This window comes from Protobothrops mucrosquamatus, unplaced genomic scaffold, assembly GCF_001527695.2.
Source record: "Protobothrops mucrosquamatus isolate PMUCROS unplaced genomic scaffold, P.Mucros_1.0 scaffold_199, whole genome shotgun sequence".
Taxonomy (NCBI): domain Eukaryota; kingdom Metazoa; phylum Chordata; class Lepidosauria; order Squamata; family Viperidae; genus Protobothrops; species Protobothrops mucrosquamatus.
Genome location: NW_015386275.1, coordinates 995,208 through 1,007,555, shown reverse-complemented (window position 1 = coordinate 1,007,555; position 12,348 = coordinate 995,208).

Genomic DNA, 12,348 nt, shown 5'->3' with positions numbered 1-12,348 from the left:
GAAAGGCGAAATCCTTCCTTCTTCTAAGTATTTTGGATGGTATCTCCTTTAAAATTATAACATCTTGTGCCATAATTTGAAATCTCTGCTTATAAAAGGCTTGAATAATTTCATTACGGATTGATCTTCTAGAAAAATAGATTACAACATCTCTTGGAAGATTTCTCTGTCTTGCAACCCATGAATTAACTCTGAAAACATTTTCCATTTCTCTCATAATTTCTTCAGGTTGACAGGACAAAACCAAAGCCAAATCTGCTGCAATCTCTTCCTCCAAATTTTCTTGAGCATTTTCCTTCAATCCTCTTATTCTCAAAGCATATTCCATTTCTCTATATTGTGACATAATAACCTCATTTTGAGTTAAATCCACGTTCTCCTCCACTTTTCCCAATCTAAATTCCAGACTTTCAACATGTTCCTCCACTTCATCCACCCATTCATCTATACGTTCTACATGGACTGCCAAGCCTTGAAGCGCAAACAGTATGTCATCTCTCATCTCTGCATTTTTCTTTTCCAAAAGCTCCTCTGTCTCTATTCTGATATGTCTTACATTGTCCTTCAAAGCATCCTGTAATTGCATTGCATTGTCCTTCAAAGCATCCTGTAATTCTTTCAGTGTAAATACCGGAATTGGGGGAGAAGGCGGAGGAGTCTTAGCTTTGGGCTGCTGTGGTGTTTGAACAGCTGGGGAGGAGATCGTGCCTTTCTGAGGAACGGAAGTTCCTGCACGTTTTGAAGCCATTTTTCTTTTCTCTTTCTTCTGTCTTATATTTTTATTTTTATTTTTCCTCTTTAAAGTATTATAAAGTCTTGTAAAAGCAACAAATACTAAGTATATAAAAGGAGGCAGGAAGCTTGCCCACCCAATAAGCAATAGAGAAGCAAATCCGTTAAAGTATTTCTTCTATATCCAAGAAAGTGAAAGTCTCTTATATCTTCTGTCAAAAAAGAAAATGCCCTTCCACAGCCATATTCCTTCTTCTTCTAGTTTAGACAAAAAGTGAAGAAGATACTTATTTGTTTCCTGAGTTAAAGTCACAATTTATTCAAAGTCCAATCCTGGTTAGCTCTGTCTGCTTATAGTTTCTACTCACAGTCTCTTTAAACGGCAGAGGTGGGATCAGCATCTGGCTTCGTTCGGAGAACAAAGGCAGCCCAAGGAGCGGAGAAAGTCCCAGACTCCGGGGGAGTTCACACCTTAGTCCTCACAAAAGAAGAATTATGAGGGCTAGGGAACTCTACCCCTATCTTGGAAGCTCACCCCCCCTTTGCCCGAGGAGGGGGATTCCGAGCCATGGAACAGCTGTTGCGCGCTGTTCCTGCGGCTTTGACGCGTCCTCGGGGCAGACGGCTCAAAGAAAAGCCGCCATCGGCGGCGCCATCGCCACCGGAAGTCCATCTTATGCTTTTCTAACTACTGGCCAAGTGTTTTTTAATTGTGCAATCCACTCCTTCAAGGAGGGAATGGCTGGCTCGGTGGCACTCAGTTCCGGCATGGGGTTGGAACTTTGGCCCATAGCTACTTGGAATGGGGTGTAGCCCATGCTGGAATGGACCACGTTGTTGTATGCCACTTCTGCAAAAGGGAGCAGGTCGGTCCAGTTCATCTGTTGGACATTTATAAAGCATCTTAGATATTGTTCAAGTATTGAGTTCAAACGTTCCGTCCCCCCCCATTCGTCTGAGGATGATGACTAGATGACAGCCCCTGGGTGGTCCCCAAAAAGGACAGGAATTCTTTCCAAAAGTCCAATGTGAATTGCACTCCCCTGTCCGATATTATGCACTGGGGTGCCCCATGCAGTCTATGTATGTGCTGGACAAATAGATTTGCTAAGGCTTTAGCGGTGGGGATTTTTGGAAAAGGGATGAAGTGTACTTGTTTTGAGAATAAGTCCATGACCACCCAGATTGCTGTGTTTCCATTACTTTCTGGTAGTTCTACTATGAAGTCCATGAAGATTTCCCTCCAGGGGGCTGAGGGACTTGCTACTGGCTGTAACAGTTCGGGGGCTTTTCCTTGCAGTCTTTTAGCAGCTGCACAGGTTGGACAACTGGCCACATAGCTCTCAATGTCCTTTTTGATAGATGGCCACCAGAACTGTCTTTTTACTAAATGCAGCGTTTTCACGAATCCAAAGTGACCTGCTGGTTTTGTGTCATGGCAGAGCTGCATGAACACAATCCTTTAGATTTTTGGGATGTACAGTTTCTCCCCCACCCATGGTAAGTCATCAGTGATAGTGCATAGGTTTTTGTGGCTCTGGAACTATTCATCGGTTTCTAGAGCCTTCCTGAATTCGATCCCTGCTTGGCTGGCTATCGGCTGTTTTAGTTTTGCTTGAGCTCTTGTCGTTACTTGTGCTGCCAGCTGCACTTCCAGCATGAGCGGTTTGGAGATGGTTGGCCAGGAGCTATTGTACTGGGGCATGCAGGACACGGTGTCTGCCAGGAAATTCCTTCCCCCTGGTAAGTGTTTGATTGTGAACGTAAACCGGTGGAAGTGTTGTGACCACTGGGCTTGTTTGGGGGTGCGTTTTCTGGGGGTTTTGAGGGCCTCCAAGTTCTTATGATCTGTTCAGACCTGGAATGGGATTTTATTCTCCTCCAGGAAGTGCCACCAGGTGAGGAGTGCCCATCTCACAGCGTACGCCTCTTTTTCCCACACTGCGCAATGTTGCTCCATGTCGGAGAGTTTCTTGGATGTGTAGGCACAGGGTTGTAAATGCCTCTTGTCATTTTCCTGTAATAATACCGCTCCTACTGCTACGTCACTTGCATCGGCTTGGTTTACAAATGGCTTGTTGGGTTGGGGTGTTTTATGACCGGTTCAGCCAAAAAGAGTCTTTTTAGTCTTTTGAATGCGGCTTGACATTCCATCGTCCAAGTTAGTGGCTGACTAGGTTTTACTAAGCCTCCCCTTTTTGTTTTTAATAAGTTCATGATAGGCAGGGCTATCTGGGCGAAAGAGGGGATGAACTGACAGTAGAAGTTAGCAAACCCCAGGAAGGTTTGTAGTTGTTTTCTCGTGCAGGATGGCGCCCACTCTAACACCGCCCAGACCTTTTTGGGGTCCATCTCTATGCCTTCAGTTGATATGTGGTAGACCAGATAGTCAATTCTCTGTTTGTGAAATTCACACTTTGATAGTTTTACATAGAGGTTGGCAGCTCTCAGTTTTTTCAAAACTGCTCTGACTAATTTTACGTGCTCTTCCTTAGTCTCCGTGGATATAAGGATGTCGTCCAGGTAGACGAGGACCCCTTTGTACAGGTGCTCCCTCAGTACATCATTGATTAGCTGCATAAAGACCGCAGGGGCTCCCTGCAGCCCAAATGGCAAGACTTTAAATTGGTAGCATCCTGTAGGGCAGTTGAATGCAATCTTCCACTCATCCCCCTCTTTAATCCTAATGCAGTAGTAGGCTTCCCTTAGGTCCAGTTTTGTGAAGATTTTACCCTTCGATAGGTGGGACAGCATGTCTTTCATGAGGGGGAGAGGGTACAGGTTGCTTTCGCTTATAGCGTTCAAGGCGCGATAATCCACGCACATGCGTAATGTGCCATCTTTCTTTTCCTTGAACAGGACTGGGGCCGCTACCTTTTTTGGGGAAGCTGGCTCAATGAAGTCTCTCTCCAAGTTCTTATCTATAAATTTTTGCATTTCCTGTAGCTCTTCAGTGCTCATGGAGTACAATCTAGGCCCGTGGTGGCGAACCTATGGCATGCGTGCCACAGGTGACACGCAGAGCCCTCTATGTGGGCACGCGTGCCATCGCCCCAGTCCTAGGCCTTCTGCTGGGTTTTATAAAACCTTTTCGCTTTAGGCCTACGCTGCCGTGTGCCAAAAAAAAAGGTTCAATCAATATCAATTTCAACTTCTCACAGGAAAAAAAAAGATCTCGCAAAGTTGGAATTGATTGAACTTTTTAGTCCCACCCAGTCTGCTGTTACCACCGCAGCCATGCCCACCCAATGGGCCACACCCCCCGAATGGGCCACACCCACTTGGCACCCAACGATGCATAAGTGGCTTTTGGGTTGCAGTTTGGGTACTCAGTCTCTAAAAGGTTCACCATCACTGATCTAGGCTTTTGGAGCTTCACTCCTGGCTTAATTTCTATAGCGCAGTCTGTGGGTCGGTGAGGCGGTAGCTCCTCCGACCGCTCTTCACTAAAAACTTCGGCAAGGTCCTTGTACTCCTCGGGTATTTCGGGCAATGCTTTTTCCTCCCCTACTGCTGCTTTTTCCGGAGGGGAACTCTCGGGAACTCCCTGGGGTGGTGACCCCATTTGATCCCCTTTTGGGAATCTGAGTTCCGCTGTCCTCCAGTCCACTTGGGAGTTCCATTTAGCTAACCATGCCATCCCCAGTATTATTGGGCACTCCATGCCCAGGGTAAGGTGGATCGGAAGTGTGGCTAGGGTAGCTGACATCCCCACTGCTATGGACCCATCTAATTGACCGAAGGATATCGGTTTCTTCAGCCTCCTCACCGAAATGCCCAGGTTCCCCACCAGCGTTGGGCTAATAAGGCAACGTGTGCAGCCAGAGTCTATTAGGGCTCTAACCTTTACAGCTTCGGGCATGGAGGGGGCTAGTATAGTCACTATCCAGGTGAGGGGTGTGATGGGTCCACTTACCAAGGGCTTGTCTTCGGAGTTGTCATCTGACGAGTTGGATGCTCCCACGGTGTAGGCCGGGGTTCCTTTCCCTCGTTGGGCGGAGGGAGGGAATTCGATGGCCTCAGTGCCCTTCATGGCTGGCTCTCACAGCTTGGCAGGCTATTTTCCTGACTTCCCAGCTGGGGTCCGGTCGGCCTTCTCCTGGGGGTTCCTTGAGCAGCATTCTGCGGTGTGATATTCCTTTCCCACACTTGAAGCAGTCGGTTGTTTTCTTGGCTGTGGGTTGAGACTTCATGGGCTCGCGTGATGGCTCGGGGGGTGATCGGCTCCACGGCTTCCCTCTGCGATGCCACGCTGTCCTATACAATGCGGATCTGAGCCTTGTTGGTTGGGATGTCTCGGCCATATTCTTCCATGTAGCTGAGGACTTGGGTTAGGAAGAACCCCAGGTGCCGTGACTCTTCTCGAAACTTCACGTCCAGCAGTGGAAATTTCTGGATGGATCAATGCCTGTGTCATCTGTCGTGTCATCCATCCCGATCAGCAGCTATCACGTGGCGGGGAGTGGGGGCTGCTGCCATGATGGCTGCAGTCTCGGCTGCTCCACCTGACATTCCTGGGGCCTCAGCTTTGGACTCCCCCTCAGTGTCTCCTTTGCTGCAGCCCAAGGTAACGGTGCGGGCCATGGGGCTCGGGCTTTTCATCCTTGAGGGAGACAATGGTTGATTTTATCAGGTCTATCACCTTCTCCAGGATCTGGCTCAATAGCTCCCCGCGATCGTCCTCATCTTCGCTAAGGTGTAGGGATCTCTCCATCTCTTGCTTCCATCCCGGTTGGTGACTGCCCCTTCTCAATGTCACCTTTCTCGATTTTTTCTCCCTCTCGTCCTTCTTGCCTACACCCATGGACCACCGAGGCTTACGGCTGCACATCTCCAGCACCTCTTCCTCCGAGGTGTAGGACATCTCAGAGCCAGATAGCTGGCAGGGTTCCGACCGGAGGGCTCCCCCTTCACGGTGGCTTCCTCCTTCTATGCACCGGTGTCCGACATGGTAGACTTTGCAAAGTTCCCCGGCAAGGTGCATCCTTCCAGGTTGATTACTATTGCAGATCCTGTCTAATGTCAGAGCCCACTTCAATACCTCATCCCAAGAAAGCAGAACTCATGGAAGCAAGCTCTTCCAAAAGGAACTTTTATTAGGAGAAGCTGATGGCAGGCATACTAGACAGGATCTGAGGTTTTCCTGCATAGATCACTAGGTTAAAGTGTCCCCAAGCAAACCCCACCCCATAGTTCATCCGACAGTTCAAACCGGCCAATCCCCAGGTGTTAAGTCCATCATGGAAAAGGGGAGATAACATCAGGCCAGCTCTGTTTGTAACAGCAATGTTTAGACGATTCTTCGCACCTTCTCTTGAGAGCGGAGAGATAAGTCAGTTGCCGGAGGTTGCATTCCATTCTTCCTCCCCCTTTTCTAGTTGACAGTTTAGGGAGAGGAAAGTACAGAGAGAAATAATGCAGGAAAGCAAGGTGTTACATTGTACCGATAGAGGAAGCTAAGGCAATAAATCTGTGATCATTCCCCCCTCCCCTCCAGGAATATGGCAGAACCCAGGGAGAGAAGAGAATGGAATTTGGGTCAGAGAAAGAAGAGCAAGGGAAGTGTGAAGTCAGATAGGTATGGGTTCTGACACTCTCCATTTTTATATGGAGAGAATGGAACAACTCTTGGCCCTGACTATGATCAGTGACTATGAGAGATCAATTGTGATCTCTCTGAGGTGAAAAACTCTTGGCATACTAAACTCCCCTTCTTCCTTCAAATGTTTACATGCAGTTGTTAAGAGCAAGAGATTGAAACCCCTTTGCCTTTGGGGATAGGAGCCCCAGGAAGTTTGCTTATCTGCAAACTGAATCTGTTTTTCACACAACATGACAGCAGTGTAATTTGACCTGCATTCCATAATATTCAGCACCTCCATTTCCTCCTCTTTAAGAGGTGCCCCCTTGAGCCACAAACATATTTTCATCTCACTTGAAGATATAAGATGCCCCCTACATAGCCTGAAGGCAATTGTGAAGAATTCCAATTCAAATATACCTAGGTATGTGTAGTATTTCTGTTGGTAAAAACTACAAGAGCTAAATATGAACACAGGAGATTACAACATAGCCTGCCATGTTTATAGCTGTCTTTTCAGGTTCCCCTTCAAGTTGTCCCCCTCCCCTTCACCACCACAGAATCTCTAGATGCATTGGGAGTCTACTGTGTTTTCCTGCTTTATTCTTGGCCAAATAAAGGAACGAGCAGAGGGGTAGGTACAAGTGACCACTTGGCCTATTTCCAGTCCATCAATGATTGTCTTTCTACCAAAATCACAGTAATCTACACATATACATATAAATTCACAAACATATTCATATGCATAGTTTCCAATTTGTGCAAATCACATCAGAAACACAGAATAGATTGTCAGCAAGTTTGATAATGCTCTAACAGTTGTATTTTCAATAGGAGAAAAAGCTGTCATAAAAGTAGCTATTTATTTTTAAATCAATCAAAAGGAGAGATTACTGTACATTTTCATTGCCAGAAAAAAGAACTCCCAAGATAAATAATGTCTTCAACTGGATAAACAGTTTACTTTAAAAAGAGGGAATGTTTCATATACTTAAAGGAATTATGTTTGTATATTATTATTTAAAAGATGATAATTTCTTGACCAAATAAATTAAATTTAAAGACCTTTTCCAAACTAACATAAGACATGCTCAGATATATTGTGAGAAAGTTGAGTAGTAGGATATTCCTTCTCATATAAAAGTCTACATTTACACACACATGCTGGGTGTACATGTGCCAAACTCACATTCCAGGACCAGGCTAAAAATAAATTTAAATTAATGGCCTATAAATAAGGGCCCCCACCAACAAATGAATCTCCATCTGCACCTATAAACCATTATTTTCTGTTCATACATATGAACTGCTTTGTACAGAGAAACCCATCAGAACATGCAAATACAGTACATGTTCTCCTCCCTCCTTATTGCTCCCCTACTCACACATAATTACTGGGAGGGAGCAGGGCATGAGTCATCTTCCCGTGCAATATAAAAAAAGTTATAGGATTTCATAACATTTTTTGTTCCCTGTAATGGAGATCTTGACTAAGGACTCTATTTTTGTACCACGGTCTTCTTTTCTAGTGCATGTATTCCCTGCTGGATTTTGACTGGTCCTGCCTCTGGGAAAAGAGAGAGCGCCTGCCAAATAGGATCTCCTTTGCTACCTCCCAAATTCTGTTCACTAAGAACCTTAATTCAGAGGGACAAGGTAGCCTGCTGAGAGTCAAGATCTCAAAGGCAGGGTTTTTTCCCCATGTGGGATGATGGAAAGTTTCTCCCAAAAGTGTGGAAAAGTTACACAATGACTTAGTCATCAGAACACAGCCTTCCCTTCTTGGAGAGTACATTTATTTAGTCCAGCCAGCTTGTCATAAGCAGGTACAATTTTGCCCTTAATGCTATGTTAACATAGGCAGTGCTTTTTTTCTAATAGAACGCACATAATGGTGTTCTGGCACCTTTTTTTGAACGGAAGAACCGGTTCCTTCTAAGCTGCCAGCATGAGTACAGGTAATCCCCTAACGCTCTCATGCTTCCCCCTCCCTTCCTGCCATGCAGGACTCATCTGGAAAAGGTCTGTCTCCTCTCTGCCGTGGTTCGTCCTGCTGCTCCGATCTGAGGCCAGGGGACGTGTCCACAGCCTCCTGCAGCCTGATCCAGGCTCTGGAGGCCTGGAAAAGACCTCTGGAGCCCAGATTTATGGCCGCGGAACACTTTTGTGGCCCCCAGCGGCCCGGTCTGGGCTCCGGAGGCCTTTTCCAAGCCTCTAAAGCCCTGATGGGGATGCTGGGGGACCGCAAAATCATTCCATGGCCATAGATTTGGGCTGTGGAGGCCTTTTCCAGGCTTCTGGAGCCCCAATCAGGCCACTGGGGGGCTGCAAAATTGTTCCGCAGCCATGGATCCGGGCTCCGGAGGCCTTTTCCAGGCCTCTGGAGCTCCGATTGGGCCACTGGGGGGCACAAAATCATTCCACGGCCATAGATCTGGGCTCCAGAGGCCTTTTCCAGGCCTCCGGAGCCCCGATTGAACCGCTGGGAGGCCACAAAATCATTCTGTGGCCATAGATCTGGGCTCTGGGGGTCTTTTCCATGCCTCCAGAGCCCCAATCGGGCTGCTGGGGGGGCTGCAAAATCGTTCCGCGGCCATGCATCTGGGTGGCAGAGGTTTTTTCCAGGCCTCCTGAGCCCAGATTGAACCACCGGGAGCTGTGGACGCATCCCCTGGCCTCAAATTGGAGCAGCAGCAGGAACCGCAGTAGAGAGGAGACAGACCTTTTCCAGGTGAGTGATCTGCGCCTCGGAAGCACCCTAAAGCGGTTTCTTCTCTCCCCCCACCGCTCCGTAAAGGGCTTTTGACTGGAGCCAGACCTGTGTGTGAGTTCCGGCACCTTTTTTTTTTTTTTTTTTTTTACAAAAAAAGCACTGAACATAGGCATTGTAAAACTTTATATCAAAATGACCTCCTGTTTTATCAGAACTCCTTGCAATTTCATGGACATCCTACAAAGGTGGGGATATTATGATGGGCAACAAAAGGGGGTTATTTAAATACTTAAAAACTTATGGTTATGTATTCAGAAGTTCTACAACCTTCAGTTGGTTCAAAATGCAGTGGCCAGCATGGTTTTCTGCAAGCCTAGATGCGCACATGTGTCATCTCTCCTATAGGAGCTGCATTGGCTGCCAATTTGGTTTCAGATCCAATTCAATGTGCTGGTTGTCACCTTCAAAGCCTTGCATAACTTGGAACCAGATCATTTGAAGGACTGTCTTTTCCCAGTTACATCTACATGACCACAGAGTGGTCCCTTGTATAAGCATGTGCACACGCATGCAACCCCTCCCCCCACATATATACATGCAAGTCACCACTACAGGTAGTCCTTGAGTCGTGATGGCAACAGCTAAGCAGAATCCCTGCAATTCCTGTGGTCTCAGTTGCTGTTGTTAACTGAAGTCCATGGTTGAAGGCAACTTCCTACTTGCTTCCCACAACCAAAGTCAGTTGGGAAGCTGGCAAAACGTTGCAAGTCCCAGGTGGGTAGGCTGGTAAGTGGCTGCTGCTGAATGGGGAAAGGGATGAGGGGGTGAGCAAGGGTGCAGGGGAGGGTTGGGGAGGGGTTGTGATGGTAGGATGGAGGGTTAGGAAGGATGCCCAAGGAGCAAGGCATGGATTGGGGAGGATGCAGTGAGAGGCAAGATTCATGGGGGTGATGGTAAAGGGATGCAAGGTATACAAGAGGTGTGGTACAAGTCGGGAAGATGGGCAAATGTGCAATTTGGGTTGGGGAGGGTGTGGGAGGATCTGAGGGTTTTTTCCAGGTGGGTGGGGGAGAGATATGGTATGAGTTGGAGATGGGAAGATGTGCAAGGGTGTGATGGGGTACATGGGAGGAGCAACGCTGGTCAGAGAGGGCGCATGGGGATATTTGGGGAAGGTGGGTTGGTGTGAATGCATGTGGGTCTGAGGATGCACACGAAGTTGCAAGGGGGTGCATGACAGGCATGGCATGGGTCAGGGAGGGTGTGCTAGGGTGCAAGGATGTGTGCAAGAAATATGGTATAGGTAGGGAGAGTGTGCTGGGTGTGAGGGGCTTCAACACGCATGAGGGAGGCATGACAAGGGTAGGGAAGAGTGCCTAGGAGGGTGGTGGAGGAGGTGCAGCTGTGCCAAGGGCCTAGGAGTGGGTAGTTGTGTGTGTGTGTGTGTGTGTGTGTGTGTGTGATATTCCTTGACCTATGAGCATTTGTTCAGTGAGAGGTCATCCAACACACAGACACACACAGAGCCCTCTCTGAAGGAGATGGGCAGTTAAGAAACACAAAATATAAATAAAATAAATATATGCCAGAGACTACTGTGTACTAAAGTAACATTACTCATTCAACCAATGAAGTTTAACAGAGAACATTACTGTCTTTTCTCTGCCAAGAAGCTTTTTCCAGGGAATATTATTTGAGTCATGCAGAACAAAATAAGATGTTTGGATAAAGGAAAAAATATGCAAAATGTGTAAAATTATATTTTGAAAGGGTGATGCATTATGTCCAAGTTGCCCAAAGAGGCTATTAAGGAAAACGTTCCTGTGTCAGGAACCGTTGAACAAGGCATAAGGAGAATCCATGTTTGCTGCTTACTGTATAGTCAGCTGGATTGCTTGAGAGACTAGTTTCCTCTGGTTACTCTGGTGACTAGAAAACAATAAGCAAATACAGCTGGATTTTCCAGTCCTGTCTCCTAACCACAGCCCACAAACCATACTAATATTATGTGGGAAAGCATAAGAATATATTAAACATATACCTCGTATTAATTTTCTCTGCTCTTTTTCTATTGAATGGCAATGGAAAAGCTAGAAAGAGCATCAGGGTTATCCATTCTGGTTTTTAAAATATATAATTTTATGGAAAAATTTTAAAACAAGAATAAAAAAAGAATTCCCCATTCTGGAAGGATAATTAGCCTTCTTATCTTGTTCTAGTACCAGACCAATAATCAGTTCTGTATGATAAAACTGATTCTCCTAAGATAAAAGAAGAAAAAGTTTCCTAAGGCTTTATCTGAACCAAAACTCAGTTCAAAGCCCGGGAATATTATTTAAATTAAGCATTAGCAGATTCTGGAATATCTCACTTCATTTTTAATCTCTGGTACTTCTGGGTTGTTATCATCAGATCCCTTCAGGTGTTGCTGCCTCTTTGCCCTGCTAAAGGTTCTGCCCATTACTTCCTGGCGCAGTCTGATCAGCCAGCACCCTCTCCTTGAAAAAAATACCATACCAGCTTTCACAAGGTGGAAACAAACCCTTGTCTGTGTTATGTTCAAGAAGCCCTTTCTGCCTTTATGGTCATGGTTTGTGAAACAACAAATGAACCTTAATCTCAGGGTCCTCTATTTACCTTAAAACAGTCCTTTTTCAACCCTTCATTCTTGGAAGATATTGTCTACCATCTAAATGTAAGCATGCTGGTTTAATGTTGGTTAGCTCTCAGGGGGCTCATTGGTTTTCCTCGAAACTTCAGGAACTCAGTAAGACTCTTCAGTAAAAATTATGCCATGGTGGTAAGTCAGGCAAAATGTTATCTATTTTGCTGTTCTTATCATGTCAGCAGATAGATTATGAGTTGTCCTTCCTCACTAGGAGGAATAGCCACAAAAATATCTAAAATCTCAGTGAAGAATATTTTAGGCATCTGACAGATAAAATCAGATCTGCTTAGTCATTATCATTATCTGAAAAACCTCATTTCAGTTCGGTTTCAGGCCAGGATATAGCCCCGAAACAGTATGGATGTTATTTGTTGACAATCTCTGATAGAGCCAGGATGCAGAGGCTGCAACCCATCTTGGCTTTCCTAGAACTCTTAGTGACCTTCAATACCACTATCATGGTCTAACTAAGTAGAATGGGAGTGGCTGTATGGGAGTTCTCCTTCATTTTCCATTTTGACCATTTCCAGTCAGTGTTAATGTAAGATGAGAAATCAAGTGCAAAGTCTTTGACTTGCAGGATACCACAAGGCTTGACGCTCTCACCTTGTAGCTATAATGGACATTTTTCTCAATTTTTGTAATAATTATTTC